General features: G+C 34.3%; 1 protein-coding gene across 1 annotated transcript in view; it reads left to right on the top strand.

Annotated features, from left to right (window-relative positions):
- The window catches only part of LOC138716020 (ATP-binding cassette sub-family G member 1), a 356,377-nt gene that overhangs the window by 146,177 nt on the left and 184,740 nt on the right, over positions 1-25,460 (top strand). Inside the window, exon 2 of the mRNA XM_069848948.1 lies at positions 21,101-21,299. The gene's annotated coding sequence lies outside the window, so the exon portion shown is untranslated. The remainder of the gene's footprint in view (positions 1-21,100; positions 21,300-25,460) is intronic.

Genomic DNA, 25,460 nt, shown 5'->3' with positions numbered 1-25,460 from the left:
AAAAAAAGAGGAACTGAAATACGAAATACGAAAAGCCTGAAATCCCATAAGGGCAGAGGCCTCCTACAGGAGAGTGTAGGGTGAGCTGAAGGTCTACTACACTTGGGGAGCCAGTCCAAGAGAGCTTACACTACACACTTACAAACTAAACAAATTATACCAACTAAACACGAAAAACAATAAAACTAAACATCCACAAAAATATGCAAACTAAACACATAAATTATGCAAACTAAACATCCACAAAAAATGTGCAAAGTAAACACACAAATTGTCCAAACTAAACATCCACAAAAATATGCAAACTAAACACATAAATTATCCAAACTAAACATCCACAAAAATATGCAAACTAAACACATAAATTATCCAAACTAAACATCCACAAAAAATATGCAAACTAAACACAAATTATCCAAACTAAACATCCACAAAAAATATGCAAACTAAACACAAATTATCCAAACTAAACATCCACAAAAAATATGCAAACTAAATACATAAATTATCCAAACTAAACATCCACAAAAATATGCAAACTAAACACATAAATTATCCAAACTAAACATCCACAAAAAATATGCAAACTAAACACATAAATTATCCAAACTAAACATCCACAAAAATATGCAAACTAAACACATAAATTATGCAAACTAAACATCCACAAAAAATATGCAAACTAAACACATAAATTATCCAAACTAAACATACACAAAAATTATGCAAACTAAACATCCACAAAAATATGCAAACTAAACACATAAATTATGCAAACTAAACATCCACAAAAAATATGCAAACTAAACACATAAATTATCCAAACTAAACATCCACAAAAATATACAAACTAAACACATAAATTATGCAAACTAAACATCCACAAAAAATATGCAAACTAAACGCATAAATTATGCAAACTGAACATCCACAAAAAATATGCAAACTAAACACATAAATTATGCAAACTAAACATCCACAAAAAAATATGCAAACTAAACACACAAATTATCCAAACTAAACATCCACAAAAGTATGCAAACTAAACACATAAATTATACAAACTAAACATCCACAAAAAATATGCAAACTAAACGCATAAATTATGCAAACTGAACATCCACAATAAATATGCAAACTAAACACATAAATTATGCAAACTAAACATCCACAAAAAATATGCAAACTAAACACACAAATTATCCAAACTAAACATCCACAAAAATATGCAAACTAAACACATAAATTATGCAAACTAAACTTCCACAAAAAATATGCAAACTAAACACATAAATTATCCAAACTAGACATCCACAAAAAATATGCAAACTAAACACATAAATTATGCAAACTAAACATCCACAAAAAATATGCAAACTAAACACATAAATTATAATCTGTACACACAATATCCACACTAAACACACGATAAAAAAAAGAAAAAAAGAAAAAAAATTACACAAACTGAACCATACATAGTCTTAACTTACACACAAACTAAATACACAAAAACCTATACCAATTGCACACATAAATTGTAGAGCCTAAACACACAAACTATCTAAACTAAACGCACAAAAACGATACAATTGAACACAAAAATTATAGTCCTACTAACTAAATACATGAACTATACCAACTATACACGGAATCAAACTATCCAAACTAAAACACACAAAACCATACAACTGAACACAAAAATTATACTAACTGAAATAGTAGCGTTAAATTAATTCGGTAGATAGCGAAATCCGGTTACGAAAACCTGTAATGTCTGGGAGATCATCGTGTTAACCACACGATATCTCCGTTCTGGCTAGATGATGGTTCACCTCTGAGACATGTGGACGTGAGACCAGCAAGTGGCTGGTCGGCTTTGGGCCTTCATTGGGCTGTAGCGCTACGGATTAAATTTTTTAATCTCTTCTATTCTGCATTGCTTTTCTTCGTTAGATTTTTTTAGAGCAATCTGTATAAAGTTTACCAGAGGGACTTCAAAGAAACACATTCTAAAAACTTTTGAAGTCAGCTGGAAACTAGAACCGTATCAACCAAACACTCTTGGAGGTTTTTGGAATAATATTATCAGTGCCCCTTAATCCCAGTGTGATAGGTCGTTGGCAACATTCCAACTTCCGGTATCGGAGTTTCTGATGTTGCCTCCCGAGAAATGGCAAGTTCAGAAATCAGCCGCGAGTGAAGGTCATTGCCACCATCCACCAGATCGTACATACTTTAGAAAGGCGAGAACGTCTTCAGCCATATTTTAGAAGTGATGGTAATCATGCTTTTATTGCTCTGGTTTTGTTTCTTTGCATAATATCTTGCCTTGGACTTCTGCGTCCCTGTCTCAGTCGTGACGTTACTAAGAAGTGGTCGAAGACTTGCTTCTTGCGCATGCATTTAATGGGGGAGAGTTCATAATTTTGTCTGCATCATATGCAAATGAGATGAAATTATATCATTCATTAAAATGTTTGTAAGTTTAAATTGTAAAAATCCTTGCTATACAGGGTGTTTAAAAAAGATCGTTAATAACACTGAACAACAAATTTTTACTTTTTGTCTTGCTCCGAAATAAAAATGGTGAATATTATTAATATGTGTGCCCTAAATCTGAATTTAAAATCCAAATTGCTCCATCACGTACCATTTTCCTGCGAAAATGAATTGAATTTAAAAAATAAAATACTTCTTTTTTATTTTTCAATGCCACTGGTAAAATTACAACACACAAGGGATTAAAAATGCTTCATAATACTTGAAAAATGTGTACTGGATACAAAAATGATGTTACAGAGTGTAGAACACAACAACAATAAATATATTTCATGCGCATAATGAGAAAAATCTCGGAATTTGAACTTTCCGTTTTAAAAGAATTTTCTGGATGACTTCTGTTTATAACTAGACCCGGGAATATATTTTACAAGGAATCAACAATAGTCTGCAAGCATGCTGGATGATGATCTTCCTTTATATCACCTTTCCATTTTAGATATTTCTTGATGAAATCTTGCCCCATGCTCGTCGCTTACTGCTCCAAAATTAGGAGGAAAGAAATCCAAATGAGAATGTAAAAAGTGTATTTTGAGAGACATATTACATCCCATTTCTTCATATGCTCTTGACATCGTTTCCACAACAAATTCTGTGTAGTTGTCTGCCCTAGACTTTGTAAGGAAATAAATGAGCAAACATCTTTGAAAGTGCGCCATGCCATTTTTTTTGTAACGGAAAGTTTTTCCTCAAACAAAGAGTCAGCCATAACTTTGTGAATTTGTGGACCGATGAAAATGCCCTATTTTAATTAACCATCACTCAAAATAGCAAACGTTTCTTTTAAATACTGAAAACCACACCCTTGTTTGTTCATTGCGTAGACCTCACTTTGAACTGTTGTGAAATTTACTGAATAGAAGAGACTTATATCTGTTTATTTATTAGAAGTACAAAAGAACATGCCAACAATCATAAGAAAGCTGAAATTGAACTGTTGTGAAATGTACTGAATAGAAGAGACTAATATCTGTTTATTTATTAGAAGCACAAAAGAACATGCCAAAAATCATAAGAAAGCTGAAATTGAACTGTTGTGAAATTTACTGAATAGAAGAGACTAATATCTGTTTATTTATTAGAAGTACAAAAGAACATGCCAACAATCATAAGAAACCTGAAATTGAACTGTTGTGAAATTTACTGAATAGGAGAGACTAATATCTGTTTGTTTATTTATTAGAAGCACAAAAGAACATGCCAACAATCAAAAAATCTGAAATAAGTCATAAACTCAAAATGCATTAGCTTTTGTTTTGGTTTATACCCCCAACCCGCGCCAGATATTTCCTGGGGAGGAGCTTATCGAAAAGTGAAATCATAGTATATCTAAAAAAAAAAACTTACGTGATACGAAGAAAAGAGATGCATTTTCGGATTCAGCGCACTCCAAACCATAAGGGACACATTGTTGTCTGCCGCCAGAGTAGCGCTGTATCTACCGCTGACGCGCCAGTCAGTCGAGTTGGATCTGTCGTGAGCGTGTTGTGAGTAAAATTGTGTTGTCTCGTGGTGATAAAATGTTCATTAATAATGGTTGAGTACACTTTATAACAACGTATTTTTCTCTATGATACGTATGTTAAATACTCTTCTGCAAGAAGGTGTCGAAGAGAATTTGAACATCGGTTTGCAGGTGTTCGAATTCCTAGCAAGTCAACTATTCATGACCTTGTCAATAAAGTCAGACGTACAGGATCTTTTTTGAACAAGAAACGTGTTCAACAACGCCGTGTACTGACAGAAGAGAAGCTTAATGAAGTAGACGCCGGTTAGAGCACTCACCCAGCAAATCACTGCGACGTTTAGCACAAGAGGTTAACATTTCCAAAACGTCAGCTTTTGTGGCAACGAAACTTCTGAAACTTAAGCCGTACAGGGTAACTGTAGTTCATGCTTCACAACCACAAGATCCTGTAAGTAGGGTTAATTATTGGAAATGAAGAGTCCACTGCAAGAATGGTGGATATCATTTGGAGTACATTTTTCAGGAGAAGCAATTGAAAGTTTGAAATGCTTAGTGCTCAAAGCTTAACTGTAATTTTCCGATCATTACTGGACAATGACTATCAGTGTTAATGCCATATAACTCTCTATGTACGTTCTACAGGAACATCATTTTATTTTTACTTCAATTTTTATTGTACCTGAGTTTTTGAATGTACTTCACTCCCACCCCTTCTACTAATGAAGTTCCATCAGTCCACACAGAACCAACCCTGCATATAATAAACAGCACTGGGTTACTGAGTACAGTACGTTACAGAAATATGTTCGCGTTTTCCAGTGACGAAAGAGCTTTCAATATTGAATCATATTTTCGCACAGGTACTGTCCGTTTGCTTACGTTGCATCCCGATTTCCCCCACCTGCTTCTGCTCGCCCCTCTGTAAAAGCTGGGCTGTCTTAGCTCTTTTCTGAAAACATTAATTTCTGTTACGAATTGGACGTTTAAGTAATATTATACAACTGTTTAAAATAACTTAAATAAAAGGCCCTCGTTAAGTAATTAAATGTCACGTGATTTCCTCCCTTTCTACGATCCTGCGGAATAACCATTTGGATGGACAGTTGATAGCATGTCTGAGTAATTTTATCTATGCGGGTAGGGCAGAAGTGAAGATTGAATTTACAGTACGTAAGGTACTCTTTTATAGAGTAGGTACAGAATTATTTCAACATGAGTTACTAGTACGAAGGACGAAACTGGCAATTGGAATTAGATGCAATAGTCTATAGTGCGATAATATGCACAAAAGAACTGAAGCCTGTATCGAAATGAACGGCCACCATTTTCAAAAATGTGTTTAAATATCCATATTATGATTATTTTTCAATTTAACTTTATTCCCTATATTGAACGCTAATGTGCTGTAGACCGTATAATATACACCGCATAATGAATACGTTCGCATGGTTAACTCAATTCGTGAGTAAAAACACTTATTATTAATACAGTACTGCATTTTGATTAAACAAAAACCTAATGAAAATTATCGAACTCAAAGTCGCGATATTTCCTAGTTTACGTAAATGTATGAACTACTTTTCTTCCCTCCTATACCTAGTAAAGTGATTTGTTTTTGTTTTACGCCAGTATCATCGAACTACAGTCGTGGAAGGGGGTAGGAAACGGGTTTCCGGTTCTCTAAAGGTATAGCCAGGTTAATATTAAAAATGTTAGTAAAAATAAAATGATGTCCCTGAATATGTCTTGAGCTATGCATTGACTGTCTTGGTTCATTTTCGACAAGAAAGTGACATCCATCATTCTTGCAGTGGACTCTTCAATTGGTTTGTGCAGTCCGTTCATAATGGCGACGTGGACCCACTTTTAACGTTCTTCACTGATGAAGCCTGGTTTCATCTCCACCGTATCGTTTCTACTCAGAACAATAGATACTGGGCTGTCCACACCTGTGGAGTAACGGTCAGCGCGTCTGACTGCGAAACCAGGTTGCCCGGGTTCGAATCCCGGTCGGGGCAAGTTACCTGGTTGAGGTTTTTTCCGGGGTTTTCCCTCGACCCAATGCGAGCAAATGCTGGGTAACTTTCTGTGCTGGACCCCGGACACTCTTTTGTACTCATGAGAGAACGCCAAATAACATAAGAATGCGTAATATCGACTTTACATATCGTTATTGACATGTATATCGATATGCATAGTTGTCTACGTTCTCGGTTTATTGTGAATGAAAAATTTTCATATTCACGTCTTCTGCTTCTCGTTTTCATTCTGGTTCTCGTTCCCGGTTTATTGTGAACCAGCCTTTACTCTGATGGCAGGCGCGCCAATCTTCACCTAGTCCAAGGCCGCCGCGGAACGGTTTGGCCGATCTACGAACGGGCTGTTCCATATGAAATCGATCAGTAAAAAACCTCGCATTTTTTATACTCTAATTTTTTCCCTATTTATACATACAAGGTGCTGAGGAGAGTGCATTTGCAAAAATATACTATCGAAAGTCAAACGGTTTTCGTACTATTGAGCGACAAATTTAGCGTATTTTATAAAAACAAGCCTCTTTCAGCGCTCAGAACTCTGGAACCATTTACTGCAGAACATTGAACGGGAGCTCATTTTGAAGCTGACATTTGGTAGGTTATGTTAAGTATTCCTTATTTTTATTGTACACAGAGAGACAGATAATCTGATTTTACTTACTTTTAGGCTTTTTGCCAATTTGTAAAAATGTAAAAAAATATTGAGAAGAAACCTTGCATTATTAAGAGGGATTCGGCATTGTTTCCTTAGTGGTATGGCAATAAGTTTCGAGGGTATTAAATCTATTATTTTCACACGCCTGGACTTGAACGGCGCAGTACCACACGCACTGGCCGAGAGCTGAAGATAAGCGAGCCTTGAGCGTCATTTTACTCCTGTGTTTATGAAAACTTGTGATAAAGGTAGCCCAGCTATGCGCTACTAGACGAAACATCACGTGTTTGTCTCCTAGCCTTGCTTGTCTCTGCTAGCTCCCGCCTCACAGTCAGCTGGTTAGTTCACGCGCGTACTATTTATTTTCTTTATTTGATATTTTCAATACTTTCTTATCAACATACCATCAGTAAAAAAAATAATGTTTATTTGTACTTTCAATGCGGAATCTAACTAGTATATATTTTTAAAATATTTTTTCCTAGGCAAAGGCGTCTTAATGAAGAAAAATCTAAATTTCTCCATTTCCATAAAAAGTAAGAAAATATGTTTATATGTCAATATAAACTTTTATTTTTCAGCATCAAAATAAACCATGATTTTGATCATTGAGTGGAAGGGTTTCGGAGCCACAACAGTTTAAAGTTGCTAATTTTATGAAAATACGATAAATTTAAATATTTTTAATTTAAACACTATGAAGTTCTGATGCCTCAAACTTTGCACAAAGCATTGTATCACAGTTCTCTACGTACAAAATAGTTTCATTGTATTTACAAATTGTAAGGTCAATTTTCTCTATATTTCGGTCGATTTGAGATGGAATAGCTCGAACGCACTGTACAAGTTTCAGAGGGCATAATGAATGTTTATTTTTTATAATGTATGTTCATGTGTTTGTCCTTTTTATGCATGTGATCGCATTCCTTTGGTTACACTTAGACCCGTATTTAAGGATGGATCACATGGGCAAGGCCAAGGGAGGCAATTCTTAGGGACTGCAAAATTTCGAGAGAAAAAAAAAAAGTCCCGAAAATAAATTTTCGATAATTTCGTAGACGTCTGCTTTAGAGAGTAGCATATGTTAATTTGTTGTTATATGCTACTTTATTTACAGGTTGAATGCTAAATGTATAAGATTTTCTTTAGTTGCTGGGGGGCGTAACATTTTTTCGGGCCCATGAGCGTAGCACTACCTAGGCTTCGTATGCTCATGATAACATTAGTATTTGTGAATTAGCATATCAGCCTGTTGTGCCTTGCCAAGGAAATCGTTCTATCTCCGCCTATGATGTGATTAGTATGGCTAAAAGTCCAGGGGCTATGTTCCATTTACCTGTAGGTAACATTCTTTTGTGAATACCATTGCGATCACCAATTAAAAACTTCTCTATAATTCTGAAACCTTCTATCAACTACACACAAAAACATATCCGCATTGTCTTGTGCGTGGCTGTTCTGTATAATTACGGTACCTAATTATATTAATTAAATACAAAGTTATAATTATGTAAACTTTTTTTTTTTTTTACTTGGGGACTCGACTTCTTTTTAAAACAAAACAAACAAATGTAACTTTTCGTTCTGCAAAGGAATTTTTAATGTTACATTTGTTCGGATCAAATTTCTGCACATTTAAAGGACAAAACTAAAATTCTTCTTATCATTTGAGGCGTCTAGAATCAAAACCCGCCAAGTCCATCGAAGAAAAAAAAATGAGATAAAGTTATTTTTCTGTGTACCTTCGCATGGCCAATCCGATGCTGGCATTATTTTTCTGCAATATCCGCTGGATTCCTCTGAAAATGCTGGACAAAAGTTAGGGTTAGTTTCAATATCCGCTAGATCCAACTGAATTTCGGCCATTGTTAGTTTCAAAAACCTCCAAGTCCCTTTCTGCCAATCAGGTTGTGGGGCTGCTTTACCCAGCATTCCTCAGCTGTGCGATGTTGATTAATTATTTGTGTGGTTAAGCTCTTGTTAAACCTTATTAAGTTCAATTTCTACTCTAATAATATTCAGTGAAATGGTGGATAGAGTGAGCAGTGAGTTGCAAAAATGTTCTTACCAATTAATAATTAATTACATAATTTTGTCGGTACTCCTCTTGTGCCCTCTATACCAGCTTGTAATCATGCTGTTGGCAGTAAATGGAAATCCAACAGTTTAAGTTTGTAGGACATAAAGAAGTTCCATTCCGTTTACTACTCTTCATCAGATAATCAGCAATAAGACAATTTTATTACTGCACAAAATAAAAATACAACAATGATTGGAATGTGCTCTAAATGTCTACTCACTGAAGCACCTCTAACTATTAAAAAAGTGTAAATTACATTTCCTGTGGTTGGGCATTCATTTCTCCCTCCCGATCACATATTTGAAGTAATCGAAAAAGAAATAAGGAAGTGATTGTAGATCCCCAAGAATATAAAGATATTATTGGCAAACATGGAACAGTCTTTAATCTTGAAAATGAAGATGTAGGCTTACCTCTTCAAGACTGGAAGAAAGAGGCAGACATAATTTTAAGATCTCCTCCTATTTTAAGTTCAGTGCCTGTAAAAGATTTATTTTAAGACGATCTGCATTGAAAGAACAGATAACAGTGCAAGATGAGTTTAACTATAGAACTGACACCGTTGTTGCAAAGGTAGTAACAAGAAAAACAATAGAATTGAACGTGAAGAATAAGAAGACGAAGAAGAAACTGTTAATCTGGAGGAAGAGGAATGTGACAATATTGTGTAAAATTTGTATGAACTTAAAAAGTGTAACATATATGCAAATTTATACTGCTGTTATGTTTAAAGCATGTGCATAATCATACTTCATGTCTGGGTTTCATTGCCTACATAATTTGTAAGGTTTAAGTTAAAATGTTTTCCTTTTTGACTCATTTTTATGCTTAGAACTAATTCTCTTACTTTCAAAAGCCTCCAAATACACTTTTCAGTTTCAAAATCAGTTAGGTGCTAATTTAACCTCACGAATTTGTTAGTTTCAATGAAGGGGCAATCCTGTAATTTGTTTGAACGTATCTAATGATAATAAAATACTTGATAAAAGCATTGTTTATATCCCAAGAATGTTTATTTATATGGAAACAGTTTTTTTCCATTTTCCCACAAATTTTGTTTTATGGACTTGGAGGGTTTTGATTCTAGACGCCTCATTTATTATCATAATACACTGCTCTCTTAAATTGACTGAGAATATTGGGAATTAATTCAACGACTTTCCTAAAACACGCTGTGAAGTTTCATATAAAAACAATTTTTATTTCGGAAAGGAAACAAAAACGAGCAAAATTTTACGAAACTTTTTTTGTTTGAAGTCCACACCTGTGGAGTAACGGTCAGCACGTCTGGCCGCGAAACCAGGTGGCCCGGGTTCGAATCCCGGTCGGGGCAAGTTATCTGGTTGAGGTTTTTTCCGGGGTTTTCTTTTCCCTCAACCCAATACGAGCAAATGCTGGGTAACTTTCGGTGCTGGACCCCGGACTCATTTCACCGGCATTATCACCTTCATTTCATTCAGACGCTAAATAACCTAGATGTTGATACATCGTCGTAAAATAACCCAATAATATAAAATAAAACAATTTTTGTTTGAAATGTCTCAAAGAATAACCCCGGTGAAATTAATGACATTTCTCACGGCTCCCCCGTATAATAAAACGTGCTGCAAATGGCTTTCTCTTGACTGCACACTCAGTGGCGTAGCTAGGAATTTAATATGCGGGGAGGATGAAGTTTTGCGATCATCGCTTGACAAGTTTGCCCTGCCCATACATCATACAGTATTTAAAATACAATAATTTCATTATCGGTGTATTATTTAATATTATGACATTTAAAATCAGTTTAGACTCACCAAAATTGTTATAGAGTAAAATCCATTTTCCTTCAATAAACAGACGCCGGACCTGAATAATGATTTAATATTTGAGCCGATAAGAGCAAAAGTGGTGCAAGTCAAAATTGGGTAATGAGGTTTAAAGTAAAATTCTGTAAAATACAGCGCAAAGTAGCAATTAATATGGCCTTTTTGATATTCACTGACTACTAATATTTTAAATAAATTGAATATTAATTGCTACTTTGCGCTGTATTTTACAGAATGTTTACTTTAACCCTCATTACCCATTTTTGACTTACACCACTTCTGCTCTGAACGGCTCATTTCTACGCAAATCAAGCTTTCAGGTACAACTCCCTGTAAAGTTGATTTGAATAATTTCAAGGGAAAAATTGTTCCGGGGCCAGGTATCGAACCCGGGACCTTCGGTTTAACGTACAAACGCTCTACCAACTGAGCTACCCGTTAACTCTGCCAGACACCGATCCAATTTTTCCCTCTATATCCACAGACCTCAAAGTGGGCTGACAACCGTCAAGCAACCAACGTTGAGTGCACACTAACTCTGTGTGACTTAAATTGTGGTTTTCTGTTAACGAACAGTGACATGTATTATGCAAATCAAGCTTGCAGGTATAACTCCCTGTAAAGTTGATTTGAATAATTTCTAGTTAATGCAATGAGAACAGTAGCTTCATAATTTCTTTGGTAAAACCCGGGACAATTTAAAACAACTGTCAGCGGAAATATTATAGTAATATACGTTACAAGAGCGGTATGTTGACGTTTTCATGTTCGAGGAAAAGATTGAAAAAGCGAAACGCGAAGATCGTTTATTACGTACCTGAAAGACGAATTTCTAATTAGTTGCAATGAAATCTCCATCTTGGTTTCTGTTTAATGACGGCATCTTTAGAAAACAAAAATATCTATACTCCAGCAGGCCGTGATATACGTCTGTCTTTTTTTTCCCCCAGCGAACTTAAAACAAACGGTAAGGTTATGTAATGATTTATTTTTCATTTTAATATTTTAACAATATTATTTATATAACATATTGCAGTAATAACATCGGCATCTGGAATCTCGTTGATTTTTTCACGGCTTCCTTAATGTTACTTGTATCAGGAATGCAATAAGTTTCGTGGAGTAGTAGACTTTACTTAATTTTTGCAAATATTTAAAAACAATAATTAACATTGCAATTTAGGTGAAATTGCAGTGGTAAGTTTCCAATTTATAATTATTTCTATGTTAAACGTCTCTAAAAATAATATGTTAAAAGCATAAAGCAGTAAAATGAATGTCGCGCTTAAGCGGTAAGAAGAGGGAAATTGTTATGTGTGTTACGTTGGGAATACTGAATGTGGTATTTCACACTTACCGCGTATTGGTTCTGTGCGGAAAACAAGCAAATACGCACGATCTCGCACAAAAGAATTTTATTATTCTATATATTGATCATTGCCTGTAGAAAGTCAAACAATATTTTTCTCTCATTGTCCCACACGCAATGCCGATGGTAGATTGTTTCTTCGTGCATTAATTTAAATTTGAAAATATTTCCCAAAAAATGGGGATGGGTGTTTCAGCCGGGTAAGCCCCGCTTCCTACGCCACTGACTGTACTTCTCCCTATAAATTCGTCACAAACATATTCTATAGGTCCAAATTTAACCCTTCGGCGGGCGTGTCTTTTCTGGCCACACGACCAGGCGCGCGGAGCTCACTCTGCGACACACAATTTTTAATTAAAAAACGGTCTTTTGTATAATGTTAACTGAATATTTTAAAGAGCGTTCTTAAACACATTATTATTATTATTATTATTATTATTATTATTATTATTATTATTATCCCGTTCCTCGGTATGGCCATTATTTCCGGAATTAGAGACTCAAATATTTTAGGTACCCAAAAATTGGAGCTAGAAAAAAATATGCGACGGATTTGCTGGATTTTTGCGGTGATTACTAGGGAAGATGCGGGGATGCTACAGTAACTTTGCATACTTCCACTCGGTAATGAGTTTTGGAATAATATTCTGGGGAAATTCCACAGATAGTAACAATATACAGGGACATCATTTTATTTTTACTTCAATTTTTATTGTACCTGAGTTTTTTAATGTACTTCATTCCCACCCCATCTACTAGTGAACTTGCAACCGTTCTCCACACACAACCAAGCGTATACAGTCAAAGTCGTCTTACGGTCTTAGTGAACACAAACAGTACTGAGTTAGTGAGTATAGTATGTTCCAGAAATATGTTCGCTTTCAATATTGAATCATATTCTCGCACAGGTACTGTTGTCCGTTTGCCTATGTCGCATCCCGGTTTCCCCCACCCACTTCTGCCCGTTCCTTTGTGGCTGGGCTGTCTTAGTTCTTTTCTGAAAACATTAATTTCTGTTAGGAATTGGACGTCTACGTAATATTATATAACTGTTTAAAATAACTTAAATAAAAAGGCCTCGTTAAGTAATTATCTGTCTCGTGATTTCCCTCCTTTCTACGACCCTCGACAAAACCACTTGAACGGATAATAAATAGCATATCTGAATCATTTTATCTTTTCGGATCGGACAGAAGTGAAGATTGAATATACAGTATGTAAGGTACTCTTTTATAGAATAGGTACAGAATTATTTCAACATGAGTTACTAGTACGAAAGACGAAACTGGTAATTGGAATTAGGTACAATAGTATATAGTGCGATAATATGCAAAAAAAGAACTGAAACCTGTATAGAAATGAACGGCCATTATTTTCAAATATGTGTTTAAATATCCATATTATGATTATTTTTCAATTTAACTTCATTCTCTATATTGTACGCTAATGTGCTGTAAACAGTATAATATACACTGCATAATGAATACGTCCGAACGGGACAGCTCAGTTCGTGAGTAAAAACACTTATTGTTAATACAGTACTGTATTTAGATTAAAGAAAACCCTAATGAAAATTATCAAACTCAAAATTGCGATATTTCCTACTTTACGTAAATTGGTGAACTACTTTTCATCCCTTCTATACCTAGTAAAGTGATTTGTTTGTATCTTACGCCAGTATCATCGAACTGCAGTGGAAGGGGGTATCAAACGGTCTTTCCGGTTCACTACCTTTAAGCCAAAGGTATAGCCAGGTTAATATTAGAAATGTTAGTAAAAATAAAATGATGTCCCTGTAGTTCTATTACAAAAAAGAGTAATTACAATAATAATAGATGTGCCAAATCTAGGGAATCGTGTAGGACTATTTTAAAAAAACTACAAATAATGCCCATGGCTTGTCAGTATATCTTTTCATTAATAATCTTCCTCGTATGCAATCTTGAAAACTTTGTAACTAATTCAACAGTTCATAGCATAAATACACGTCAAAAAATTACTTTCATACTCCATCGGCAAGTCTATCGTGCTATCAAAAAGGAGTGCGTTATATGGCAGTAAAAATGTTTAATAGCCTCCCTATCGATATAAAAAATGAAACTCAAAACATAAAATTATTTAAGGCCAAATTAAAGAAGTGCCTAATTTCTCATGCCTTCTATTCTGTAGGTGAATTCATGATATTCAATAACGCTTCATGAAATTGATACTAAAACTTTGTGTTGTACTAGTAGACTATATTGTATACCTCGTCTGTATATATTTCAACTAGACTGTGACTATAAATTAAAATTTTATCACAGTCTACTATATACAATCGCGAAGCTTGAGGTGATTTTTTGCAAATCTCGTGATAAAGCGCTCCAAGCGGTTAGCAACTGGAAACAATAGACTGTCCACGGTCGACTTTGGACTGTGTCGTATTTCCATCGAGTGCTAGCTCGTTGCGTATTTCACATTGATGCTTGTGAAATGTTCGTTATTGGTTGTAATGAAAATGTTAATGGCTAAAATACAATAATTGAAATAATAATATTTTACTAGAGACATAGAAATTTTTTAGTTTGTTTTAATGAAATTTATTGATCACGTTTTATTTTCAATTCTGGTGGGATTATTATTGCTTAGGCCTACTTTTGTTTTCAAAGGATATGTTTTTAATTATAGCTGTTAATTTTGTTGTTATTTTTATTTGTTACTTTACTAGAGACGTAGAAAAAGTATGTTACGATAAAATTTATTGATCACGTTTTATTTACAATTCTGGTGTGATTATTATTGCTTAACCTCATCCCACTTTGTTAACTACGTAAGCCTACACTACAAGTACCGGTACACGTAAGTTACTCCATTAATTCATATTTCCATTATTATTGTTGTAAAGGGAAATGAAAATTAATATTTATTGGTTGCATAGTTAATATCGCTATAATCTTGAATGAGTGAAGAGATTATAGTAAATTTCAGTACGTTTTGCACAAACAAAAATAATATTAACCTATTTCTTGCAGGTATCTTCGAGTTTATGGTGGAATTTAATATACCTCATTAAAATAATAAATTAACTTTATGTATTTAATATTTCAATAATGGAAGGAAGGTGTTAATTTTTCCAAAAGAACACAACGAAAGTGTAACATATATTGTCGTCTACTAGGAGAGAGATCTGCGATGATGAGGCGATAGTAGCGATCCTAGTGGTGGGCAACTACCCATGTTTGCATTTTTACTACATATTGAGCTTCGCGACTGTATATAGTAGACTGTGATTTTATAATACACTCAGGGACAAAAAAATCCGGACACTTTAATATTTGCTGGTATTTTGCAAAACATTATCTTCTCATACAATATTATGGTAGCCATCTGTTGTTATGGAGACGTGTATACAATGTTGATTGTTTTTTTGTTTTATAAACAAGCCATTACAACCAAATATTCCAATTATGCTTTCGGAGTCTCAGCTATAACAATTTTGTCTCAACCATTTTGTGCTTCATTTTCGTTATCGTTCGTTATTTCTTTATTTTTACATTTTCTGAGTTTAAGTGGGGTTGTAACATTTATCTTAAAACAAGATGCGACCTGAAGATGTGGCTCGAGCTGTAGCCCTTTACGACGATGGACGCAGTGTACGTTACATTGCAAATGTTATGAATATGGCTAGAAGCATAACCCATGATGTCATAAAATGGTATAGAGAGACTCTAGAATATACCAGAAGACCAGGTTCGGGTCGTCCAAGAGCTACAAATCCAAATGAAGACAGGTATATGATGTTGAGAGTTCTTAGGGAGCGCAACCTGCCAGCTACTAGTGTAGCCCAGCAATTTGTTAACATGCATGGACGCCCAATTTCGGCCAAAACAGTTAGAAGGAGGTTGAAAGCAAGTGGACTGATATCAAGTAGACCTGCAACTGGTCCCAGACTTCTCAGGATGCATCGAGTTGAACGACTGCATTTTGCAAATGATCACAGGGATTGGAGAAATGGACAGTGGAGCTGTGTTCTGTTCACCTGTGAGTCCCGTTTCAATCTGTGCTCATCTGATGGACGTGAAAGAGTTTGGAGAAGGAGGGGAGCACGATTTTCACAGTGTTGCATTTCCGAAAATGTGTCGTATGGAGATGGTGGAGTGATGGTTTGGGCAGGAGTGTGTACGGATGCTCGTACAGAGTTGGTTCTTGTTGAAAATGGAAGACTAACAGCTGATAGGTATATAAATGAATGTTTGGCTGATCATGTTGTGCCATTTGGCCAATTTTTAGGCGATAATTTTGTTTTAATGCATGATAATGCACGGCCGCATATTGCCCATGCGGCCGGAGATTATCTCCATGAAGTGGGAATCCATGTTCTTCCGTGGCCAGCAAGGAGTCCAGACATGAACCCAATTGAACACGTGTGGGACATGCTGGGACGGCGTGTTAAGAATAGACGACCGAGACCAGAATTGTTACAAGAGCTGAAGCGAGCACTTGGCGAAGAATGGGATCTTATTCCTCAAGAAGACATTGCTAACGAAATTGAGAGCATGCCAATACGTATGGATGCAGTTATTCAAGCCAGAGGGGGTAATACCCGTTACTAAAACGAGTTTTTAATGTTTAAGGCACCATAAAATGAAAAACAGACCAAACGATGCCATAATTATACGCCCTTTGTATTTTTTGTAACTTTTCTCATCAGAGGTATTTTTTTTTTCAAATGTTGTCGTATAATGTGCTAAATGAAACATTATTTTGTTTAAATGGGTTTTATTTCATTTAGAAATAATTGGCAACAAAATACAAGCAAATATAGAAGTGTCCGGCTTTTTTTGTTCCTGAGTGTAGTATTAAGTTTTTGACTTGTTCCATATTCTAGCTGTAAGCATGTATGAATACCATGGAATGTTAATAAATACAATACAATACAATACAATTATATGTTAATACAAAGCGAACACTCTAATGGAGGAATAGGCGCGTGCAGATGAAATAGGAACTTATCCCTTCCACACACAATCGGAAAATCACGGCATGGCGGACATCTTGCGCCACCGCGCCAGCCGAAGGTTTAAGCAGTATCCTTATGTGATACATGACTAGTGTAGGAGAGACGAATAAAGTGCATACCAACCGTGCATCCTTACTTATTAAAAAAGAAAACTATTATTTACTGACTTCAATGAGAAATCCACCACGTATCACGATAACAGATAATGATAATAAATAAATATATATATATATATATATATATATATGTCCCTGTATATATATGTATATGTATATATATACATATACATATATATACAGGGACATCATTTTATTTTTACTAACATTTTTAATATTAACCTGCCTATACCTCTGGATCAACGCCGTTTGCTACCCCCTTCCACGACTGGAGTTCGATGATACTGGCGTAATATACAAACAAATCATTTCACTAGGTAGGTCTATAGGAGGGAAGAAAAGTAGTTCATCCTTTTACGTAAACTAGGAAATATTGCGCTTTTGAGTTTGATCATTTAATTAGGTTTTTGTTTAATCAAAGTACAGTACAGTATTAACAATAAGTGTTTTTACTCACGAACTGAGCTGTCCATGCGGACGTATTCATTATGCAGTGTATATTATACTGTCTACAGCACATTAACGTACAATATAGAGAATGAAGTTAAATTGAAAAATAATCATAATATGGATATTTAAACACATTTTTTAAAATGGTGGCCGTTCATTTCGGTACAGGCTTCAGTTCTTTTGTGCATATTATCGCATTATAGACATTGTACCTAATCCCAATTACCAGTTTCGTCCTTCGTACTAGTAACTCATGTTGAAATAATTCTGTACCTACTCTATAAATGAGTACCTTACGCACTGTAAATTCAATCTTCACTTCTGCCCGATCCGAAAAGATAAAATTACTCAGACATACTATCTACTGGTTCGTCCAAGTGGTTATATCGTAGGGTCGTAGAAAGGGAGGAAATCACATGACAGTTAATTACTTAACGAGGCCCTTTTACTTAAGTTATTTTAAACAGTTGTATAATATTACGTAGACGTCCAATGTTCTGAGAGAAAGAGCTAAGACAGCCCAGCCACTAGCTGGCGAATAAAAGCTGGTGGGGGAAACCGGGATACGACGTAGGCAAATGGACGACAGTACCTGTGCGAAAATGATGCAATATTGAAAGCTCTTTCGTCACTGGAAAACGCGAACACATTTTTGGAACGTACTGTTTGCTATGACCGTAAGGCTACTGAGACTGTATATGCGGTCTTGGATCTGTGTGGAGGACGGTTGAACTTCAATAATAGAAGGGGTGGGAGTGAAGTACATTAAAAAAGTCAGGTACAATGAAAATTGAAGTAAAAATAAAATGATGTCTCTGTATATATATAATTTGAACTGGTAATGGAAATTACGGGAAAACGACTGAACGGATTTTAATAAATGACCCCTCATTTTGAAGCTTGGAACCCAAAGTTTTTCAGAAAAATAGTAATTTTTAGTAAAATGTCAATTTTCCTACATCATTTTCCTATTTTACAAAATTCATCTGTCGTCAGTTTTGAGAAATAGGTAATGGCCTTTTCAGAATAAAACAAAACAAAACACAAACACACTACAATAAACAATATCACACGAAGGCTATGACCTGCAGGATTGCTAACATATTTAGAGTTCAGATGGGTGACATAATGCCAATATGTCGAGCTTCAATTGTGTAACTTTTTCTGAACGTTTCTGTAATATTGGTTATTAAAAACTTCAAGACTTACTAAACAGAAATTCTCTGGTGTGTAATTTTCTGAGTACAGCTGTCTGTGTATTGGATATTAAAAACTACAAAACTTAAGAATGTTTCATGACATTATTACCATTAAAAATGAAATATTATTACAGTGAATGCCATGATGTATTTGTCACCAATTATATAGATTAATGCTTTATTGATGATATGAAAGCGAAACCTTTTGGGGTTATATAAGTAGGCGTAGAGAATATCTGAAGTTAGATCTTCATTTCTATAATATTTACTGAGTGACGGCTATATACTCGTAGAAGTTTATACAAAACGTACGTAAGATAACAATATTGTTAGTAAAGTAAAATATTTTTAATAGTTATTAGTCAAGTGGTATGGGTCTTTTGCATATATTTAATTGCGGTATGGTATAGATATTTAAAGCTGAAAGTTAGAATGTATAAAACAATTATGCTACCGGTTGTTCTTTATGGTTGTGAAACTTGGATTTTCACTTTGAGAGAGGAAGAGAGATTAAGTGTGTTCGAAAATAAGTTGCTTAGGAAAATATTTGGGGCTAAGAGGGATGAAGTCATAGGAGAATGGAGAAAGTTACACAACGCAGAACTGCAAGCATTGTATTCTTCATCTAACATAATTAGGAACATTAAATCCAGACGTTTGAGGTGGCAGCGCATGTAGCACGTATGGGTTAATCTAGAAATGGTATAGAGTGTTAGTTGGGAGACCTGAAGGGAAAAGACCTTGAGGAAGGCAGACGTAGATGGGAGGATAATATTAAAATCGATTTGAGAAAGGTAGGATATGATGATAGAGACTGGATTAATCTTGCTTAGGATATTAGGATAGGGGCTTCCAAAATGTCTGATATTCTTCATTGGAAATAAATATGAAAAATTTAATTTGAATTGTAATGAACATAGTTTGTAGCATTTGCTGCACAAGCCACTAGTAATGATAGAAATTAAAGAATCAGTTCCAGTCAGAGGCTTATGTTGGGGTTTCGTAACAAGCTCTCGCTCATTCAGCTAAGACGCTTGCCTGCCGAACCGGAATTGCGCTCGGGCGCTGGTTCGATCTCCGCTTGGACTGATTGTCTGGTTGGGTTTTTTCCGAAGTTGTCCTCAACCGTAAGGCGAATGTCAGGTAATTTATGGCGAATCCTCCGCATTATCTCGCCAAATACCATCTCGCTATCACCAATCCCATCGACGCTAAATAACGTAGTAGTTAATACTCTCTTACTTACTTACGTACTGGCTTTTAAGGAACCCGCAGGTTCATTGCCGCCCTCACATAAGCCCGCCATTGGTCCCTTCCTGAGGAAGATTAATCCATTCTCTATCATCATATCCCACCTCCCTCAAATCCATTTTAATATTATCTTCCCATCTACGTCTCGGGCCTCCCTAAAGGTCTTTTTCCCTCCGGCCTTCCAACTAACACTCTATATATGCATTTCTGGATTCGCCCATACGTGCTACATGCCCTGCCCATCTCAAACGTCTGGATTTAATGTTCCTAATTATGTCAGGTGAAGAATACAATGCGTGCAGTTCTGTTTTGTGTAACTTTCTCCATTTTTCTGAAACTTCATCCCTCTTAGCCCCAAATATTTTCCTAAGCACCTTATTCTCAAACACCCTTAACCTATATTCCTCTCTCAAAGTGAGAGTCCAAGTTTCACAACCATAAAGAACAACCGGTAATATAACTGTTTTATAAATTCTAACTTTCAGACTTTTTGACAGCAGACTGGATGATAAAAGCTTCTCAACCGAATAATAACAGGCATTTCCCATATTTATTCTGTGTTTAATTTTCTCCCGAGTGTCATTTATGTTTGTTACTGTTGTTCCAGCGTCGTTAAATAATCAAGTAAAAAAACGTGCTCTTTTTCACGGTGATGGATTTTTAGCCTTTCGCCCAACTTCCCATGCTGGAGGACCACCTCTTATTGACTCTCCGCGACTGTTTTTTCAATATATTCTCAGCTACCTTCCACATCTGGAGGCCGTCTTCTCTATCCGCAATCTGAAGACGCTATGCCATAGTGATAGGGACAATAATAATAATAATAATAATAATAATAATAATAATAATAATAATAATAATAATAATAATGCGACCAATTATTGAATGGTCTCTGGTCCCACGGACGCATATAAGTTGGCGGCACTGTTTGCCCCGGTTTTTGGTTTTGAAATCTGGGAGCCCTAAGTATGTTGGCAAAACTGCGATCGATTTCCCACACCTTGACGCACACCGCACTTCTTACGCAAGCGGTCTGAATGTCACACTACGAATACAGGCTTCATGCGAGATCTGGCAGGCGACAAGTACAGTTGTTACTATTCATTGCAGGTCTGTCTCGTGTGGGAGACACGATGGTCAACAGCTGCTGGCAGTCAACACAGTTTGGACATCGGAGGCTACTGTGACGGTCGACGATGAAAACACAGCCATCATCTGCTGGCGAACTGTCATCGTGTTACAGTGCAAAAGTGACCGAGAAAGCATGTGTATAAGTGCAAGTGAGAACTACCTTAAGAGTGCGCACAATGTGAGTGAAGATATTGCAAGTCTAGTTTTTATTCCAGGCTTGCAAACACATGTAATCATTATGATTTTGCGATATTTTCAAGTGGAATTTAATAGCTATATTACCTCACTACTAAAACAAACACATGTAATTAAATAGGCAGCAATATCAGCATGATTTTGCGATATTTTGAAGTGAAATATAATAGCTATATTACCTCACTACTAAAACAAACACATGTAATTAAATAGGCAGCAATATCAGCATGATTTTGCGATATTTTCAAGTGAAATATAATAGCTATATTACCTCACTACTAAAACAAACACATGTAATTAAATAGGCAGCAATATCACTATGATTTTGCGATATTTTCAAGTGAAATATAATAGCTATATTACCTCACTACTAAAACAAACACATGTAATTAAATAGGCAGCAATATCAGCATGATTTTGCGATATTTTCAAGTGGAATTTAATAGCTATATTACCTCACTACTAAAACAAACACATGTAATTAAATAGGCAGCAATATCAGCATGATTTTGCGATATTTTCAAGTGGAATTTAATAGCTATATTACCTCACTACTAAAACAAACACATGTAATTAAATAGGCAGCAATATCAGCATGATTTTGCGATATTTTCAAGTGAAATATAATAGCTATATTACCTCACTACTAAAACAAACACATGTAATTAAATAGGCAGCAATATCAGCATGATTTTGCGATATTTTCAAGTGAAATATAATAGCTATATTACCTCACTACTAAAACAAACACATGTAATTAAATAGGCAGCAATATCACTATGATTTTGCGATATTTTCAAGTGAAATATAATAGCTATATTACCTCACTACTAAAACAAACACATGTAATTAAATAGGCAGCAATATCAGCATGATTTTGCGATATTTTCAAGTGGAATTTAATAGCTATATTACCTCACTACTAAAACAAACACATGTAATTAAATAGGCAGCAATATCAGCATGATTTTGCGATATTTTCAAGTGGAATTTAATAGCTATATTACCTCACTACTAAAACAAACACATGTAATTAAATAGGCAGCAATATCAGCATGATTTTGCGATATTTTCAAGTGGAATTTAATAGCTATATTACCTCACTACTAAAACAAACACATGTAATTAAATAGGCAGCAATATCAGCATGATTTTGCGATATTTTCAAGTGAAATATAATAGCTATATTACCTCACTACTAAAACAAACACATGTAATTAAATAGGCAGCAATATCAGCATGATTTTGCGATATTTTCAAGTGAAATATAATAGCTATATTACCTCACTACTAAAACAAACACATGTAATTAAATAGGCAGCAATATCACTATGATTTTGCGATTTTTGCAAGTGAAATATAATAGCTATATTACCTCACTACTAAAACAAACACATGTAATTAAATAGGCAGCAATATCAGCATGATTTTGCGATATTTTCAAGTGGAATTTAATAGCTATATTACCTCACTACTAAAACAAACACATGTAATTAAATAGGCAGCAATATCAGCATGATTTTGCGATATTTTCAAGTGGAATTTAATAGCTATATTACCTCACTACTAAAACAAACACATTTAATTAAATAGGCAGCAATATCAGCATGATTTTGCGATATTTTCAAGTGGAATTTAATAGCTATATTACCTCACTACTAAAACAAACACATGTAATTAAATAGGCAGCAATATCAGCATGATTTTGCGATATTTTCAAGTGAAATATAATAGCTATATTACCTCACTACTAAAACAAACACATGTAATTAAATAGGCAGCAATATCAGCATGATTTTGCGATATTTTCAAGTGAAATATAATAGCTATATTAGCTCACTACTAAAACAAACACATGTAATTCAATAGGCAACAATATCAATATGATTTTGCGATATTTTCAAGTGACATATAATTGCTATATTACCTCACTACTAAAACAAACACATGTAATTAAATAGGCTGCAATATCAGTATAGTTTTGCGACATTTTCAAGTGAAATATAATAGCTATATTACCTCACTACTAAAACTAACACATGTAATTCAATAGGCAGCAATATCAGTATGACTTTGCGATATTTTCAAGTGAAATATAATTGCTATATTACCTCACTACTAAAACAAACACATGTAATTAAATAGGCAGCAATATCAGTATAATTTTGCGGTATTTTCAAGTGAAATATAATAGCTATATTACCTCACTACTAAAACAAACAAATGTAATTCAATAGGCAACAATATCAGTTTGATTTTGCGATATTTTCAAGTGAAATATAATTGCTATATTACCTCACTATTAAAACAAACACATGTAATTAAATAGGCAGAAATATTAGTATGATTTTGCGATATATTCAAATGAAATATAATTGCTATATTACCTCACTATTAAAACAAACACATGTAATTAAATAGGCAGCAATATCAGTATGATTTTGCGATATTTTCAAGTGAAATATAATAGCTATATTAGCTCACTACTAAAACAAACACATGTAATTCAATAGGCAACAATATCAATATGATTTTGCGATATTTTCAAGTGACATATAATTGCTATATTACCTCACTACTAAAACAAACACATGTAATTAAATAGGCTGCAATATCAGTATAGTTTTGCGACATTTTCAAGTGAAATATAATAGCTATATTACCTCACTACTAAAACTAACACATGTAATTCAATAGGCAACAATATCAGTATGATTTTGCGATATTATCAAGTAACATATAATTGCTATATTACCTCACTACTAAAAGAAACACATGTAATTAAATAGGCAGCAATATGAGTATGATTTTGTGATATTTTCAAGTGAAATATAATAGCTATATTACCTCACTACTAAAACAAACACATGTAATTAAATAGACAGCAATATCAGTATGATTTTGCGATATTTTCAAGTGACATATAATTGCTATATTACCTCACTACTAAAACAAACACATGTAATTAAATAGGCTGCAATATCAGTATAGTTTTGCGATATTTTCAAGTGAAATATAATAGCTATATTACCTCACTACTAAAACTAACACATGTAATTCAATAGGCAACAATATCAGTATGATTTTGCGATATTATCAAGTAACATATAATTGCTATATTACCTCACTACTAAAAGAAACACATGTAATTAAATAGGCAGCAATATGAGTATGATTTTGTGATATTTTCAAGTGAAATATAATAGCTATATTACCTCACTACTAAAACAAACACATGTAATTAAATAGGCAGCAATATCAGTATGAGTATGCGGTATTTTCAAGTGAAATATAATATCTATATTACCTGACTACTAAAACAAACACATGTAATTAAATAGGCAGCAATATCAGTATGATTTGCGATATTTTCAAGTGAAATATAATTGCTATATTACCTCACTACTAAAACAAACACATGTAATTAAATAGGCAGCAATATCAGTATGATTTTGCGATATTTTCAAGTGAAATGTAATTGCTATATTACCTCTCTACCAAAACAAACACATATAATTAAAAAGGCAGCAATATCAGTATTATTTTTTCGATATTTTCAAGTGAAATATAATTGCTATATTTCCTCACTACCAAAACAATTATATTTTCAACAAACACGTGTAATTAAATAGACAGTAATATCAATATAATCAAGCGATATATAAATTGCTATATTACCTCTCTACCAAAACAAACATATGTAATTAAATTGACAGGGATATATAAATTGCTATATTACCTCTCTACCAAAACAAACACATGTAATTAAATAGGCAGCAATATCTGTATAATCAGGTGATATTGTGAAGTGATATATATAACTGCTATATTTCCTATCTACCAAGGCAATGATATTTTCGAGCGATATATAAATTCCTATACTACTTCTCTACTAAAACATGTGTAATTACGTAGGCAGCAATATCAGTGTAATCAGGTGATATTTTGAAGCGATATATGATTGCTATATTAAATCTCTACCATAACAATGATATTTTCAAGCGATATATAAATGCTACATTACCTTTCTACTAAAACATATGTAATTAAATAGGCAGCACTATCAGTATAATCAGGTGATATTTTTAAGCGATATATAATTGCTATATTAAATCTCTACCATAAGAGTGATATTTTCAAGCGA

Source organism: Periplaneta americana, chromosome 2 (assembly GCF_040183065.1).
Source record: "Periplaneta americana isolate PAMFEO1 chromosome 2, P.americana_PAMFEO1_priV1, whole genome shotgun sequence".
Lineage (NCBI taxonomy): Eukaryota > Metazoa > Arthropoda > Insecta > Blattodea > Blattidae > Periplaneta > Periplaneta americana.
This window is presented reverse-complemented; position numbering and strand designations above follow the sequence as displayed.